This window comes from Triticum dicoccoides, chromosome 6A (assembly GCF_002162155.2).
Source record: "Triticum dicoccoides isolate Atlit2015 ecotype Zavitan chromosome 6A, WEW_v2.0, whole genome shotgun sequence".
Classification (NCBI taxonomy): domain Eukaryota; kingdom Viridiplantae; phylum Streptophyta; class Magnoliopsida; order Poales; family Poaceae; genus Triticum; species Triticum dicoccoides.
Window position 1 is genome coordinate 466085065 of NC_041390.1, and position 7969 is coordinate 466093033.

Here is a 7969-nt window from a genome sequence, read left to right on the forward strand (position 1 = left end):
TAAGCCCCCGAGTGAGAGGTTTGCTCTTCACTCGGTAGGATTTTTGATAACTTAAGCGAGTACTTGGACTGCAGCTAAGCCCCCGAGTGAGAGGTTTGCTCTTCACTCGGTAGGATTTTCGATAACTTAGGCGAAACGGGTTCGCAGCTAAGCCTCCGAGTGGGAGTCTGGCTCACCACTCGGTAGGATTTTTACAAACTTAGGCAAAACGGATGCGCAGCTAAGCCTCCGAGTGGGAGTCTGGCTCACCACTCGGTAGGATTTTTACAAACTTAGGCGAAACGGATTCGCAGCTAAGCCTCCGAGTGGGAGTCTGGCTCACCACTCGGTAGGATTTTTACAAACTTAGGCGAAACGGATTCGCGGCTAAGTCACCCACTGGGGGGAAATTTCATTGGACAAAATAAAAAGTGACAAAAATTATGGAGGAACTATGACACTATTATTTTGAGGTCCATGAACTACAGAAGTACTTTATTGCAACTAATCCGAGTGATAAAACTTAAGTGTAAAATGGTCGGAGTAGTTCCGCGTTCCAAGCTCGGGGCTCGTCGATATTATGCTCGATGTTGTAGAGACGGTACGCCCCATTGTGGAGAACTTTGGTGACGATGAAGGGTCCTTCCCAAGAAGGAGCAAGCTTGTGTTGTTTCTTCTGATCCACTCGGAGAACTAAATCTCCTTCTTGGAAGGCTCGACCTCTCACATTTCTGGCGTGGAAGCGACGCAAATATTGTTGGTAGATGGTCGACCGGATCAGAGCCATCTCCCTTTCTTCCTCTAAAAGGTCGACTGCGTCCTGCCGCGCTTGTTCAGCTTCTGCTTCGTTGTAGATTTCAACTCGAGGAGCATTGTGGAGAAGATCACTCGGCAAGACTGCTTCAGCTCCGTAGACCAAGAAGAATGGAGTTCTTCCGGTCGACCGATTAGGTGTGGTCGTCAATCCCCAAAGCACCGAGGGAAGTTCGTCGACCCAAGCTCCAGCTGCATACTTGAGATCACGCATCAGTCGGGGTTTCAGTCCCTTGAGAATCAGGCCATTGGCTCGCTCTGCTTGTCCATTCGACTGCGGCTGAGCGACTGAAGCGTAGTCGACTCGTGTGCCTTGAGAGTTACAGAAACCTCTGAATTCCTCCGAGTCAAAGTTCGACCCATTATCCGTAATGATGCTGTGCGGGACTCCATATCTGAATATTAGTTCTCTGATGAAGCTAACAGCAGCACCGGCGTCAAGGTTCTTGATTGGTTTAGCCTCGATCCACTTGGTGAACTTGTCGACTGCCACCAGTACATGCGTGAAGCCACTTCGCCCTGTTCTCAAAGGACTGACCATGTCCAACCCCCATACTGCGAAAGGCCAGACGAGTGGAATGGCCTTCAGGGCTGATGCAGGCTTGTGCGACATATTCGAGTAGAACTGACATCCCTCGCACTTATCCACTATCTCCTTTGCCATCTCATTCGCCTTTGGCCAGTAAAATCCAGCTCGGTATGCTTTGGCCACGATGGTCCGAGAGGACGCATGATGGCCACAGGTCCCCGAGTGGATATCATTGAGGATGAGTTGACCTTCTTCTGGTGTTATGCACTTCTGACCAACTCCAGTCGCGCTTTCTCTGTATAATTGTCCCTTGATTACGGTAAAGGCCTTAGATCGACGGACGATCTATCGAGCCTCTTCCTCATCCTCCGGAAGCTCTTTTCTCAGGATATACGCGATATATGGAACTGTCCAGTCGGGAATGACCACCAAGACCTCCATGATCAAGTCGACCACCGCTAGGACTTCAACCTCAGTCGGATCTGTGGCACTCTTGGGCTGTGGAGCTTCTTCGGTGAAAGGATCTTCTTTGACTGACGGAGTGTGTATATGCTCCAAGAACACACCACTCGGAATGGCTTCTCTCTTGGAACCTATCTTTGCTAGATCATCAGCTGCTTGATTTTTCAGTCGGGGTATATGATGGAGCTCCAACCCCTCGAACTTCTTTTCCAGCTTCCTCACTGCACTGCAGTATCCAGTCATGGCTGGGCTTCTCACGTCCCACTCCTTCATCACTTGGTTGACCACTAAATCCGAGTCGCCATAAACCATCAGGCGACGGACGCCGAGTGAAATGGCCATGCGCAACCCATATAAGAGGGCCTCATATTCTGCCTCATTGTTGGAGGAATCAAAGTGAATCTGGAGCACATATCTGAGCTTATCACCTCTGGGGGAAACTAGGACAACCCCAGCACCGGAACCATTCAACATCTTAGAGCCATCAAAGAACATGGTCCAATGCTCCGAGTGAACTTCAGTCGGCTGCTGCTGTTCAATCCACTCGGCGAGGAAATCTGCTATTGCCTGGGACTTAATGGCTTTCTTTGCCTCAAACTTGATATCAAGGGGAAGAAGTTCAATTGCCCATTTAGCCACTCGACCAGTTGCATCTCTGTTGTGCAAAAATCTCTGATAGTGGAGCGTCGCTGACGACTGTGATGGAATGATCAGAGAAATAATGAGCAACCTTCTTTGAGGTCATGTATATTCCATACACAAGCTTCTGATAATGAGGATATCTCTGCTTGGATGGAGTCAAGACTTCAGACAAATAGTACACTGGGCGCTGAACTTTGAGAGCTTTTCCTTCTTCTTCCCGCTCGACCGTAAGCACAGTACTGACGACTTGTCCTGTGGCTGCGATATAGAGCAACAGAGGCTCTTTGCTGATTGGAGCAGCAAGCACCGGCTGGGTGGAGAGCAGAGCTTTTAGCTCGGCAAATGCTGCATCAGCTTCTGGAGTCCACTCGAACTTGTCTGCCTTCTTCATCAGTCGGTAAAGAGGCAATGCCTTTTCACCGAGTCGTGAGATGAATCGACTTAATGCGGCCAAGCATCCAGTAAGCTTCTGGACATCGTGCACTCGCACAGGGCGTTTCATTCGGAGAATAGTGCCGATCTTCTCTGGATTAGCGTCGATTCCTCGCTTGGAAACGAGAAAACCGAGTAACTTGCCACCAGGAACTCCAAATGTGCACTTTGATGGATTGAGCTTGATATCATACCTTCTGAGGTTGGCAAATGTTTCGGCGAGGTCAGCGAGCAGGTCGGAACCTTTTCGTGACTTGACGACGATATCATCCATATACGCTTCCACATTCCGACTAATTTGAGTGAGTAGACACTTCTGAATCATTCGCATAAATGTGGCTCCGGCATTCTTGAGGCCGAATGGCATGGTGATATAGCAGAAGCACCCGAATGGAGTGATGAAAGCTGTTTTTACCTCATCGGGTCCGTACAGACGGATCTGGTGGTACCCAGAGTAGGCGTCCAGAAAAGACAGTCTCTCACATCCCGCGGTCGAGTCAACAATTTGATCTATGCGAGGGAGAGGAAAATGATCTTTCGGGCAGGCCCGGTTGATGTGCTTGAAATCAATACACATTCGGAGTGATTTGTCCTTCTTAGGAACCATGACGACATTAGCGAGCCACTCGGAGTGGTATATCTCTCGGATAAATCCTGCCGCCAACAGTCGAGCCACTTCCTCACCAATGGCTTTTCTCTTCTGGACGGCGGACCGCCGACGATGCTCTTTGACTGGTTTTGTAGATGAGTCGACTCTTAGGCGATGCTCAGCCAGTCCCCTAGGAACACCTGGCATGTCAGCGGGCTTCCATGCAAAAATGTCCCAGTTCTCACGGAGGAACTGGATGAGCGCTTCTTCCTATTTCGGGTCGAGTGTTGTGGAGATGTGGGTCGGAGCTGCATCGGGGTCGGTCGAGTGAATGTGAACAGGCTTTGTCTCACCGGACGACTGAAAATGCAGATTCTGTGGCGGGTTTCTTGGATCGCAGCAAATCACTCGGATCTGCGTTTTGCTTGTATTCTTCGAACTCGACCGCTGTCACCTGGGAATCGGCAATCTTTGAGCCCTTCTGAAAGCACTCTTCTGCCTTTTTTCGATCACCGGTGACAGTGATCACTCCTTTGGGGCCGGGCATCTTCAATTTGAGGTACACGTAACATGGTCGAGCCATGAACCGTGCATAAGCTGGTCTCCCCAAAATGGCATGATATGCACTCTGAAAATCCACGACCTCAAACGTCAACTTCTCTTTGCGAAAATGTTTCGAATCGCCAAACACCACGTCCAGAGCTATTTGGCCGAGTGACTCGGCTTTCTTCCCTGGTATAACTCCATGAAAGCTCATGTTACTGGTGCTCAGTTGGGACATCGGAATGCCCATTCCTTTCAGCGTGTCTGCATACAACAAATTCAGCCCACTACCACCGTCCATCAGCACTTTTGTCAGTCGAGTGCCTTCGACAACTGGATCGACCACCAAAGCTTGCCTCCCAGGGGTGGCAATATGAGTCGGGTGATCAGATTGGTCGAATGTGATGGGTGTTTGGGACCATCTCAAATAATTTGCTTTTGCTGGGGCGACCATGTTCACCTCTCGGTTAATGACTTTCAGTCGACTCTTGCTTTCCACATCTGCAAAGATCATCAGAGTGGAGTTGATATGTGGATATCCTTCCTCACTGTCCTCCTTGTCTTCGGCCTTGTCCGACTCCTTCTCCTTGTTATTAGACTGTTTTCCCTGAAACTGCTGGATCAGGAGTCGACATTGGCGAGTGGTATGCTTCGGGTAGATGTGACACGGCATATCCATCACGTCGTTCCCTTCTTTATCCTTCACCTTCTTAGGGTTACAGGATCCTTTTGGTTTCTCTTTAAACTTTCCCTGAGTCACAGCCAGAGCCTCTCCAGGAGCTGCCGGTTCAGCCTTCCGCTTCTGTTTCCGACTGGTGTTTCCCTTTTCCGACTGACTCGGCTTGTGCTTGCCGCTTCGGAGTCGATCTTCTTCTTCGCCGTTGGCGTACTTGGTAGCAATCTCCATCATCTGACTCAAGGTCATGTCACCGGTTCGACCAAATTTCAAACTCAATTCTCTGTTCTTGACACCATCCTTAAAGGCGCAGACTGCCTGATGATCAGACACATTCTCCAGAGTATGGTGCAAAGTGATCCATCTCTGAATATACTCTCTGAGAGTCTCATTGGTCTTCTGCACGCAGACTTGCAACTCCGTCAGTCCAGCCGGTCGCTTGCAAGTTCCTTCAAACGTTCTGATGAACACTCGGGACAGATCTTCCCAAGTGTAAATGCTGCTAGGAGGTAATTGAGTCAACCATGCCCTGGCAGAACCTTCCAACATGAGGGGCAAATGCTTCATGGCCACCTCGTCGTTCCCACCACCAATCTGAACCGCCACTCGGTAGTCTTCAAGCCAAGTTTCAGGCTTAGACTCACCAGTGAACTTGCTGACTCCTGTTGCCAACCTGAAATTGGGAGGGATAACTGCGGCTTTGATAGCTCTGCTGAAACATTCAGGACCAGAAACATGCACTCGACTGCTTGTGGGCGCATCTCTGTCGAGTCCACCTCGATGGGCTCTGTTCAGGTCGACTAAGCCTTGCACGATAATGGATCGCGCTTCAAAGCCTGGTTCTCTGGGGTCGACTGGAACTCTTCGTCCCGCACTGAGCTGACGCCTGTCATCTTGCTGCCGAGGAGCGTAAGACCCACCCCTCGGAGGGGAATTGGGCACTCGACGCCTATCGTCTCGGTCGAGTCGGTCACCATATTGGTCTCGCCGATTCTCGCGCCCTTCACGCCGCGGAGGCGATCTGGGGCTGTGAGCCGACTGAACCGTATTCGCAGCGACGGATCGACTGTGAATTCTGTTGCGTGACTGTGACACGGCCGAATTCTGATCTCCTGCTGCCCGGAGCAGATCCCTATCTGCATCAAGCCTCTGCCAGCTTCCGACTGAGAGGGCTGGATGGACTCTGCTATACGGGTCGCAGCTGCTAAATTCTGGATTGGGGTTCGATATACCTGAGTCGGCGGGAAGAGTTGACGTCGACTGGTGTCGGGAACTCGTTGCCGCGCGCGCTCGTCGAGTGCTCGCTGAAGATTCTCCAGTCGAGTGCGTTCGGCCAAATTGGCCAAACGTGCCTCCTCCAAGGCGCGAGCCTCGGGGGTTTCTCCTGCGATGGGAGTACGTAGGGCATCCACGTTCCTGCGGCGAAGTTCCTCTCTTTGCAGAGAGTCGAGTGGCTCGGGCTGGTACTCTTCGTGGTCTCGTGCGGGGTCGCCTCCGTCGCCTGCCCCATCATCACGGGCGAAGCCAGGGGGACTGCGGGGCCCATCGACCATCAGGATTTCCGCCGCTGGATCACTGCTATCGCACTCGGATGTAGTCTCTACGGAGCCAGTCGACAGATCGAACAGGCCGTAGAGAGATTCGTCGGGCTCGATTGCCGCAACTTGGGTGGTGGCCGTCTGGCGAGCCACCGCGTGCCTCACCCACCGCCGAAGTCTCGACCGGCCCGAGCGCTTGCGCTGGCAGGAGACCGGGAGGGTGGTCGATGGGGGAGTCGACCGATACGGAGTCAACGGTTGCCGCAGCAGAACGCCACGGACACATGCGCGAAAATGCATCGCACCGTGGACGGGGAGCGCATCGACGTCGAGTGGAGCCTCCTGGAGCCAGGCGGAGTCGTCGGCGACGAAGGTGAGAGCACCGAGACGGATCTCTCGACCCTCAACCAAAACTCCAGCAGTCATCATGATAAAAGTACTCGGAAGAACCGCAACTTCTCCACAAAATCGCTAAAACACCTGCCCCACGGTGGGCGCCAACTGTCGTGGTTCTAAGTCTGACAGTAGAGTGGGGGTAGGTATGGAGAGGCAAGGTCCTAGCTATGGAGAGTTTGTAACACAAGAGATGTACGAGTTCAGGCCCTTCTCGGAGGAAGTAAAAGCCCTACGTCTCGGAGCCCGGAGGCGGTCGAGTGGATTATGTGTATATGAATTACAGGATGCCGAACCCTTCTGCCTGTGGAGGGGGGTGGCTTATATAGAGTGCGCCAGGACCCCAGCCAGCCCACGTAATGAAGGGTTTAAGGTGTATTTAGTCCGGGGTGTTACTGGTAACGTCCCACATAAAGTGTCTTAACTATCATAAAGTCTACTTAACTACAGGCCGTTGCAGTGCAGAGTGCCTTTTGACCTCCTGGTAGTCGAGTGAGTCTTCGTGGTCGAGTCCTTCAAGTCAGTCGAGTGAATCCCTCGTTGGTCGACTGGAAGGTGACCTCTTCTAAGGGTGTCCTTGGGCAGGGTACTTAGATCAGGTCTATGACCCTACCCTAGGTACATGACCCCATCAGTTGGTTCTAAAAAAGGCAGATAGCCCGCAACTTCTTGTCCTTCGGGAGCTTGAAAATGGCCGCAAGCATTTCCTTAGGTGTTTGGCATGTAAAGAAGTTTTTGGCGGATCAGCTCCAGACCACCTCCTCTTCAGACCTTTTTAACCTCCTTGCACCGCATGAACAAATGTGCACCGCCTTGAGGTAGGCATTCGCAAATCACGCACTTAGTATCCAATTCCACTCGGGTGTGTTCCACATTTCATAACATAGGGTGACTATTACGTGCAAGATGCCACATGAAATGGTGAACTCTCCCCGGGCACGAAATCATCCATAAGCTTTCTAGAACCTTTTGATTTCCTTTGAACCCGACAAGCTCCCCCCCACCCACACACATGTTGCACTCATTTTCTTGACTGTATATCCGCGTACACCCTGTACGCAGACCGTACTGAGAACATTCTTTTTGGGTCAAAATACCAAGCCACAAAATCATCATATTGATCACAAATTGAAATGCTCATGATTGTTGATGCATCCATTTGACAAAAAGATTGGCGAACAAGTTGGGCATCCCATGTGTTTGTTACAGGGTCCAAGAGCTCAGACACCTTTGTCAGAATGTTGGCTCCTTGCAAGGTCCTAGGTTGCCTTGTATCATTTGAAGGCAACCAGTGATCCGACTAGATGTTAATGTGCCCACCCGAACCCACCCTCGAGATAATACCTGCCACCTCCACTCCTTGAAGTAGGCTC